The sequence below is a fragment of the Gallinula chloropus genome, assembly GCF_964237585.1.
Source record: "Gallinula chloropus genome assembly, chromosome: 4".
Taxonomy (NCBI): Eukaryota; Metazoa; Chordata; class Aves; order Gruiformes; family Rallidae; genus Gallinula; species Gallinula chloropus.
The window spans coordinates 28,515,099-28,523,833 of NC_140088.1; the positions used below are offsets into that span (position 1 = coordinate 28,515,099).

The 8,735-nt window shown below is 35.4% G+C and overlaps 1 long non-coding RNA gene across 1 annotated transcript; it reads right to left on the reverse strand.

Annotated features, from left to right (window-relative positions):
• Positions 1 to 267: 267 nt before the first annotated feature.
• On the reverse strand, positions 268 to 8,526 carry LOC311191197. The gene is made up of 3 exons (XR_014617266.1): positions 8,454 to 8,526; positions 3,433 to 3,460; positions 268 to 369 (listed from the first exon to the last, which is right to left on the reverse strand). It is a non-coding gene; the product is annotated as an uncharacterized lncRNA (long non-coding RNA).
• Positions 8,527 to 8,735: the final 209 nt, after the last annotated feature.

Genomic DNA, 8,735 nt, shown 5'->3' on the forward strand with positions numbered 1-8,735 from the left:
AGATTTTAAGAAATAGTTACAGGGTGAACAGTGCATTTATCACATGATAAAAATAAACTTATCAGGAAGCAATGTGGGAAGCTTTTATCCGGGATGGTAACTGATCTCCATTCCTATGTCAGAAAGGAAAAATAAGTACAAATCCTGAACAGAAATTATTTTGGTTACTACTTGTTTTCAATATGCTGAAATTTTACTCTGTCATTTATTTGAAAATTTCCAAGCAGTTTGTGAAAGTTATTCCACTTCTAGAGAAACTTAACTCACATTTTTGTTGATGGGATGACTGCTGCTGCTAGACTGTTGGAGGGTTCTCATCAGGTGGTTCACATCTTTGTACTTTTCCTAACGGAAGTTTCATGTAGTGCACTAAGAAAAAAAAGAAAATCAATAGGACTATCTATAGATAAAATTGTCTCGCACTTTGCACTAACACTGTCATTTTGCAGGTTCAGTTATTTGAGATACAGCAAAATTGTGATCCTTTGGTTAAAGTGACTGGCTTCAAAACACTGATTTTCAGCCAGCATGGTTAAACCGTTCCCCAAAAATAAGATATTACTTATTATATATTTTGAATATACATAACATATGAATATACATAACATTTTTTGAAAGCTTCAAATAAATTACTTTATTGTTTGCAGAAAACGGATTCAATCTGTGGATGCAACTGTGACTTTTGCTTGTCCCTTTGAAATTATCCATTTATTTTTATTTTTTAAGTCTCAAATAAGATATGAAGATGTTACTACCTCCTTCTCTATACTTATTCCAATACTTCAGTCTGACCATGATTTCCTGATGGGTAACCAGGTGGCCTATTTTTCTGTATATTCTCTTCCAAGGATTCTCTTCAGTGTGAATGTCCTAGTTTTAAGATACAAGTGTTTTTCTTCAAAAACACCAGCAAAGTTAGTTTTTACAGGTTTTTTCTCTTAGTTATGAGCAAGATTTTCTGTTTTATCTAAGCACCATGTACAGGTCATATTAAAAAAAATTCTCTCTTAAAAGAGTTGTTAAGAAAATTAACACCAAAAAAATCTGATAAGCAGACATCCTAACCTGTATTTAAATATATATATATAAATTAAATAGCAATGTCACCTTACAATATACTGAACATTCACAAAACAAGAGACTGATGCTTTTACTAGGAAATGTATATCCATAATTGGATCATCTCATACTGCTACAAGCAATGAAGCAGCGTTGTGTTTTAATCACCAGAGCAAGTGACTCTGCTTTTTGAGATAGCGTTTGCTTTACTTAAAACAGTCTTTACCCACAACTGCTTCAGACCTTTCTTTCACCTACTATCCCTTCACAGAAAAAGAAACCCAAATCTGAGACAAAACCAAAGGAACTTCAATATCATTTAGAGATCCCTAATATTCTCTTTCTTTAGGTAGGTGATATACGAGAATACAGTAACTTTCATGAGATATGAAGATCCTGGAACTGGAAAAGTATAACTGAATATTAAAAATACTAACCTTGATTACAACTATTTTGTATTCTGATGCTGCCATTGCAGTAAAATTCAGTAAGAAAAAAATTTTCTAGTGTGATCTGTAACTGTGCCAACAAGTATACCCGTGTACATAAATTAAAGATGGATGTTGTATCTGGGAATGGTCATAGCACCGTGCTTTAAAGTGGATGTTGTACCATAAGGTATCAATCTAAGTGCACATACTCTACAGGTCCCAGGCTGGTACTGAGCTCACGTTAACTCCTCCTCCCTCCAGTAGGTTGGGGACAGAGTGGAAACAGCTTTTCTATTTTTATGAAGGAGATAAAACAGGGCAGGCTGAAAGCCACCCCAATTTTTACCTCCTATCCCACAGATGTTCACCAGAATATCCAGGCTTTTACCAGAAGGACAAGAATTGCTGGTAGCTCAGCATCTAAAGCCCTTTTCTTCCACCCTGAATGGGATTCAAACACAATAATGTGCTCAAATTCCCTGTACAGTGCACTATAAGGAATGTAAACACAGCATGGACAAAAACATGCTCCAAACTTCTACACAGTGATTGAGATGGTGGTTTATGTTTTGACATATTAATGTTTTCCCTAGAACAAGCTGCATAGCTTTTACCAGGGGAAGGAAGAAAACTATTCAGCATTGCTTCATCCTTCTCTCTTAACTGAAAGTATTAGTTGTATTTGCAGAGGATTGCTTCAGTTAAGAAAAATTTCTATCAGCATTCCTTTTCCCTGGAAATGCTACCACTGGTTCTTGAGTTAATTCACAGCATTTTAGGTGCTGTCTCCATTTTCCAGAAAAGCTGTGTACTCATGCCCACATCACTCTCAGAAACAACTTGTCAACTGAAGCTTTGACTCTCCTACATTCCTTGCTGTGAGCTTCAAATCATTTCTGGCTTGCCTTCCCTCTGAAGTCTGGCTACTGTACAATACAATTAAATTACATGTTCTTTGGGGGAAGAACTGGAGAACAGGAGGCAGTTGCATGCAGAGGAATAAACCAAAGAAGGCTTTCAGTTGTAGAGTAGCCAATTCCACAGCATACATGTTGTGTGATATTGAGACACAAATTCTACAGCTATAGAATGACAGCATTCCAGGCAGCCTGAGATTTAAATACAGGTCACCCTTGTCCAAGCTATTGCTCCAAGCTATGCAAGTTTACTTACAACTTTACTTGACATACATTCTTTTCCCCCTCAATTTTAAGTTGACATGTGTCTTTTGAAACAACATGCAGTTTGAAAGAGTTGTTTACTCAAGGTGAATATTAAAAAATTTTCATCCCTCTTTGACCATTGAAACCCATATATTTTTTAACAGTTAATACTAGAAGGTATTTGAATAGTGCAGGCTAGAGGAACTTGCTCAAGAAACAAAGAAAAGTTTTATTTCGTGGTTGATTCTTCAAAATAAATACAATTTAAAATTCCCTCATTCTTGTCCTCATCCTCAGAACATACAGGGTGGTCCTTCGTACCAGAATCAGTTATGTCAGATACTTAGTTAAGCCATAAACTGAAAGTTTCTGCCGTGAAGTATTTTTAAAGTTATTTTAACAATATGAAAACACTTTCTTGGTAATACAGTCCCCCCGCTTTTTTTTTCCTCGTGTAATTAAAATAGTCAAGCAATAAAGCCTACATTTATGCAGCTGACTGCAATTTGCATATGACTGCAATTTGCATATGACAACTTATATGGACAGCTATGTCTTCAAAAATGTATGTAAAATACTTTTTACATTCAGCTACAACCATAGACCAAAGTAGTTTATCTAAAAATATGCTCCTATATAAAAGTCACTTGAAACACTGTAGTTGCTCATAAAGTGTAGTTGCCCATACTTTAATGTTTTCAGATGGGTATTAAATTGGTATTAAATCATAAATTAGGAAGGAGAGTCCTTTAAAAAGAGTCCCCAAACCTTTTGTTTACCTGATTCACGATCATGAATCCTAATTTCCTGTTGAGAAAAAAGTCAGGGAATATAACTAATGCACAGAAATAAATACAAACTTTTTTTTAAAAATAACCATTAAAAGTTAAAAATCCCTTCTTTTGAAATATTAGTCATCTTTGAAAACCACGCAGTTGTAGTTTTGACAGGAAGCAATGTTGGTTTTAGAAGAATGAGCCAATTAAATCAATGATAATAGGTACAAAACTTCCTTCCCCTTTACCCCCAACAAAACAAGGCTTTGCTGCAGAAAAGCACGTGAAACATCATCTTTTATCCATCTACCTTTTAGACCATAGGAGACAGCTGCTTTTATAGACCTGAACTACTGATTTTTACAAGGCAAAAATCAATCCAAAAGAAAGCAGAAAAAGCACCCTGAACAAGTACATCAAAATACTGGGCTTCAGAGTGGTGTTTGTTCACAGCACTATTTGATCCCTCTTTGGGGAAATGCACAATTGGCTATTACTTTCTGATGAACTTTAAAACTTGCTTTCCATCCTGCTTTGATGCGTCTTAATAAATCCAGCAAACCAAACCCAGAAACTACTGAACTCATTCTGTTTTACTCTAAAGCTTATATATTCTTTACATTTTATAGACCTACCTGTTTCTTTTCAGGTTTTAGTCTTAAATTGCTCCTAGTCCTTGTATTCTTGAATCTATGCTATTTTCCTGCATTTTCTTAACTCCTCAAAGCCTGATCATGCAAAAATGTGTATGGGTCTATGTTTACAGTTACCGCTCCTCTGTTTTGTTTGCAGAAGAAAAAGAATGCTGTATCTGGCAAATATTTTCTCCCAAATGATTAAGATAAACTTCTATTTTGACAAAATTTTATGCTTGAAGTATACAAAAAAATCCTTTAACTCTTTTCATAAGCAGTTTCTTATAGTAACTGAATTGACACTTGACTGAAAGCTCTGAAAACCTTCAGTAAAAAACAAACAATTGAAGATCAGCCCAATTTGGGGGCAATTCAATTGACAGAACAGTGATGTGGAGACAAGTTTTTTCTCTTCTGTAGCTGGAAAATGCACAGTTATTTGATATCAGTAAGACCTTAGCATGCCTTCTTACTAATAGGAGCCAAATAAGACTAATAAGAAAAAAGCAAGGTAAGCAGCAAAACCCTATTCAGGATACAGTATACCAAGTTGGACAAACTTCATGTTTTAGAAGACAATAACAATGACAGAGATCTTGGACGTTTCCTCCCCCAGACTATTTCAGGCAGATGAGAAGACAAAGGCAAAGGAAGATTTATTTACTTTTATTGAAATTAGGTATTTTTCATGCCATTAGATTAAGTTTCATGTTGATTTAGGACTCCCTCAAAAGTATTGTTTTATGTACTACTTCTTATCTTTTTTGGAAGAGTTAAACTATAGCCCTTAGACAACATATCTATGGAGTAATGTGAGGAATCTGTTAGTCAATTACTTGCCCTGGAGACAAGCAGGACAGAAACCAAACATTCAGGATGTTTCCAAAACAGCTGTGATTTAGACTCCTACTACTGCAAGCAGCAGCAGAGGAAAAATGCAAGAGCCAGTGGAGGCAAGCATGTCCGTGCATACTGAAATCCTTGGAAGCTTACATGAAATAGAAGTGCTATTTGAAAAGTTCCAGGATTTCCTCAAAGCTTAGGATTATTTCCCTTCTAAGAGTGACTTAATAGTTGCTTGACATCTTACTATCCACTTTTTAAACACTCAGGTCAAAAGTCTAAAGATGCTTTTGGATAAAATATACTTGTTCTATATCACATCTGTTTACCAGAGACCATTGAATCATAGAATGCTTTGAGTTGGAACCATCTCATGTCCCTTTTTAGTATGATAATATTGCCTTGCCTCTTAAGTGTGTACTCCTTAACATGAGTTACCAAAAAGTACAAACAAATTATGACAGGTAACTTCTATTATGTAATGGGTCAATGAGTCTCCAGACATCTGCAGAGGGACCAATTGTAACAATTTACAGTATTCACATTCTGTCCCTCTACTTCTCTAGACCAACCTATAACCTATTGTTTTTCAGAATACAGATTTTTCAGAACACAGATGATAACATTTTGTTGACATTGTTGTTATAAATTAAGATGTGGTACAATAGGTACTTTTAAAAATATATCTCTTTGGTTAAACAGCTTCTTAATAGTGTGTGTATAAAATCTTCTCCAGAAAAACTTAAATTAGAACCGCTCAGTAAATTTAGGAGCTGTCACCCAATGCTGTCTCCAGGGCACAAGCTGGTTACAGAGATATTTGCCATTTCTTCACTACCCATACAGTGAAGTGCCTTTATGAAAAAAAAAAAAAAAAGCACCTCATTCCAACTTGCTGCTACCAGGAATGACAAAGCATACCCTTCAGCACATGGATGTACCAGCCAGCATTGACACAGGAAAAGTCATTTACAAATCACTTCAAGGAAGTGTGAAATATTGATACACATATGTACACAAACACACAGGAAAAATGAACCTACATGTAGAGTACTGTAGATGTGGGGAAAAGAAAGAGAAGAAAGTATAAGACTGAAAAGATCCAAATATATAAAGGATCAGAGCTTCTCAGAAATAATTTCAGAGAACACAAAGCACGTGTGTGTTGGCAGCAGAAAAGTGGCAATCCCTCCATACAGCCAACAATAAAGTTTTCTGGTGGTTTTTTGGGTTTTTTTACATTTGATTTGAGCTTGAGATTTTAAATACATTTGGATAGTTTCTCACAAAAGTCTAAAAACAATGGGTTGCTGTTTGAGTGGTTTAGGGTTGGGGTGGGACTTTGGTTTTGTGAGGGTTTTTTTAAGTTTCAGTTTGGAAGCCATTTGCTTTTTAAATAAATTAATTTAAATTTTCTCTGCCACATATAGTAGCCTTCTTATTTGCCTAGTAAAAATTCAACCTCCAGCATCTTCCCCAGGCCTTAGTTCACACATCACTTTTCACAAAAGATTTTATGCCAGTTGAGTTGACAGTTTGTGGTGACTCATACACTGGATGGACAGGACTACTGTAGATCACTAGGTGAATCCTTGTGACATGCTGTAAAACTAAAGATAAATTGGGGGCGCCTATTATAAATTCCTTCTTCCTGATGCTGGTGATTAGCATCATTTTAGGCTTCATTTAGTTATTGTCTGCCACCCTGTTTTCTTTCAAAGGTGGACTAACAGAGCTCAACACAGCAATTGGAGGCTTGGATGAAAAGTTATTTTAATGCCACCTCGCTTCTTGACATTATCTCTGAAACAGCTCCCCTCCCCCCCCCCTCCAATTTTCTACATACTGAATGAAAGAGTTTTTGGTGCTGCTAAAATACAGACATAAACATACACTCCAGTCTACAGTACACAAGGGACATGGTTTTACAAATTCTTACAAGTCATCTGAAGCAGAAGTGGGAATTATCCTACTTCAATTTTAAGCCTTGTAAAATCCTGCATTAGCCTATAAAACTCTGAGGTTTGGTGGACCACTAATCTCCCCTAATGATCTAAACATGTTGATTTCTACAAGTGTAACACCAGAAATGAAATGAAAATATCTCAAATTTAATCTCTTACCTTGCTGAGGTTTGTCTTGTTTCTTTCATTTAAGATGGATTCTTCACATAGAATAACTTCTCTGTTCACATTAAGAAGCAGAGATGAAGCAATACTTCAAGTATATAGATAGGACTATTAAACAGTATTTTTGGACTGCATGAGAAATGCTCAAATGGAAAAACTTTACCAAAATGTTGTCATCCTTATACTCTGTACCAGCAAGAATATAGCATCTGCATTTGTCTTCTATATAACTCAGGCAACAATATCCTGGCAACCACATTTCAATGGAACAAATCCAGGTAATTAAACTACTAGATCTAGAATCCATCTCTTTTTATGATCCCACTTGATAGACCAGATTTATTCATGTGGGAAGCAATGGTCAAAAATCTGCTAAATACAATTAACATGCTTTCTGTCTTTGAGTCTTACATTTTGTTTGCGATTGTCCATTTAGTGCCCCTTTCTTACCACTATCTTTCAGAGAGCTTAAAAAATTAACTTTACTGTTTCATACATGTTATACTTCAGACATATGCATAATTCAGTAGATTTCATTAATACTCAAAAAATTAATAATCCTGTCAGACTTTGGTTTTTAAGGTATAAAGGCTAAAAGGATTAAATTCACTGCACCAATAAACCGCTTGATTCATTAACATCCTTTATCATGTCTGTTCAGACATTTTACTGGACTCCTAATACACTATTAGTCAAAACTGGCTTCCACACCTAACTGCACAAGCCAAGCTTCTACTAAATCAAACCACGAAATATGGCTGACTCATCATTCCCTTTTTGAATTTTAGCTTCATAGCCTTAACTATCATGTCAAAATAGGTTTAAATGCAAAAGTGAAGTTGATTGGATTCGCTTAATTATATTTTGCCTGGTTAAGGGACTCACCTGACACAACTGGTGGAACAAATATATTTGGTTTTGAATTATATATGAACCATATCCCTGCAAATAAACACAAATGCACAGTGCCAGTTTTTCTTATGGCATCACAGACAAAGCACAGCTTTGGAACAGTGTCCACATCTAATCACACAGTTATTCTCTTTTACTTCTCAAAATTTACCTTGCAGTTTATCTTGCCAATAAAGCAAAAATATTTTCCCCCCATTTGATTACATGATGAATCATGATGAATCAGTTCACATTCTACTGCCCCATTACTATACTGAATCTTAAGATACACCAGGAAAACCTGATAACAGTTTTCAAACTTATAGCATAGGAAGACACATGCATACACAACACTCCCTGCCACCCAAGAGGACAACACACAACATGTCAACAAGAACAAAATACATTACATAAGCTTCTTCACAGAGGTCACAGTTCTAGAGTTTGTAAAGGGCAAGAACATTTTCATTACAAATTGTGAAGGAGAGTGGCTTTTGCAAGAGATTCAGAACTACCCCACATTTACCTTGTTTCACCTCTGAAAACAGAGATTGCTTGAAATGGCTGGGGTATCACATCTAAAGAGACTACAATGGCCTAGAAAAAAGGAACAGATGGAAGTTGAAGGATTTCTTTTAGACTCAGTGATCAAAGTCATAATGATCAATGATCAAATTTTAAACTTGCTGAAAGATAACTTTTATCAAGGTTCTCTTAAGGAAGAGATGTACTATAGAATAAGTATGTTGGTGGTATCATTATTCAGGAAAGAACAATGGATAAAAAGAAAGCACTACTAGATTGATGC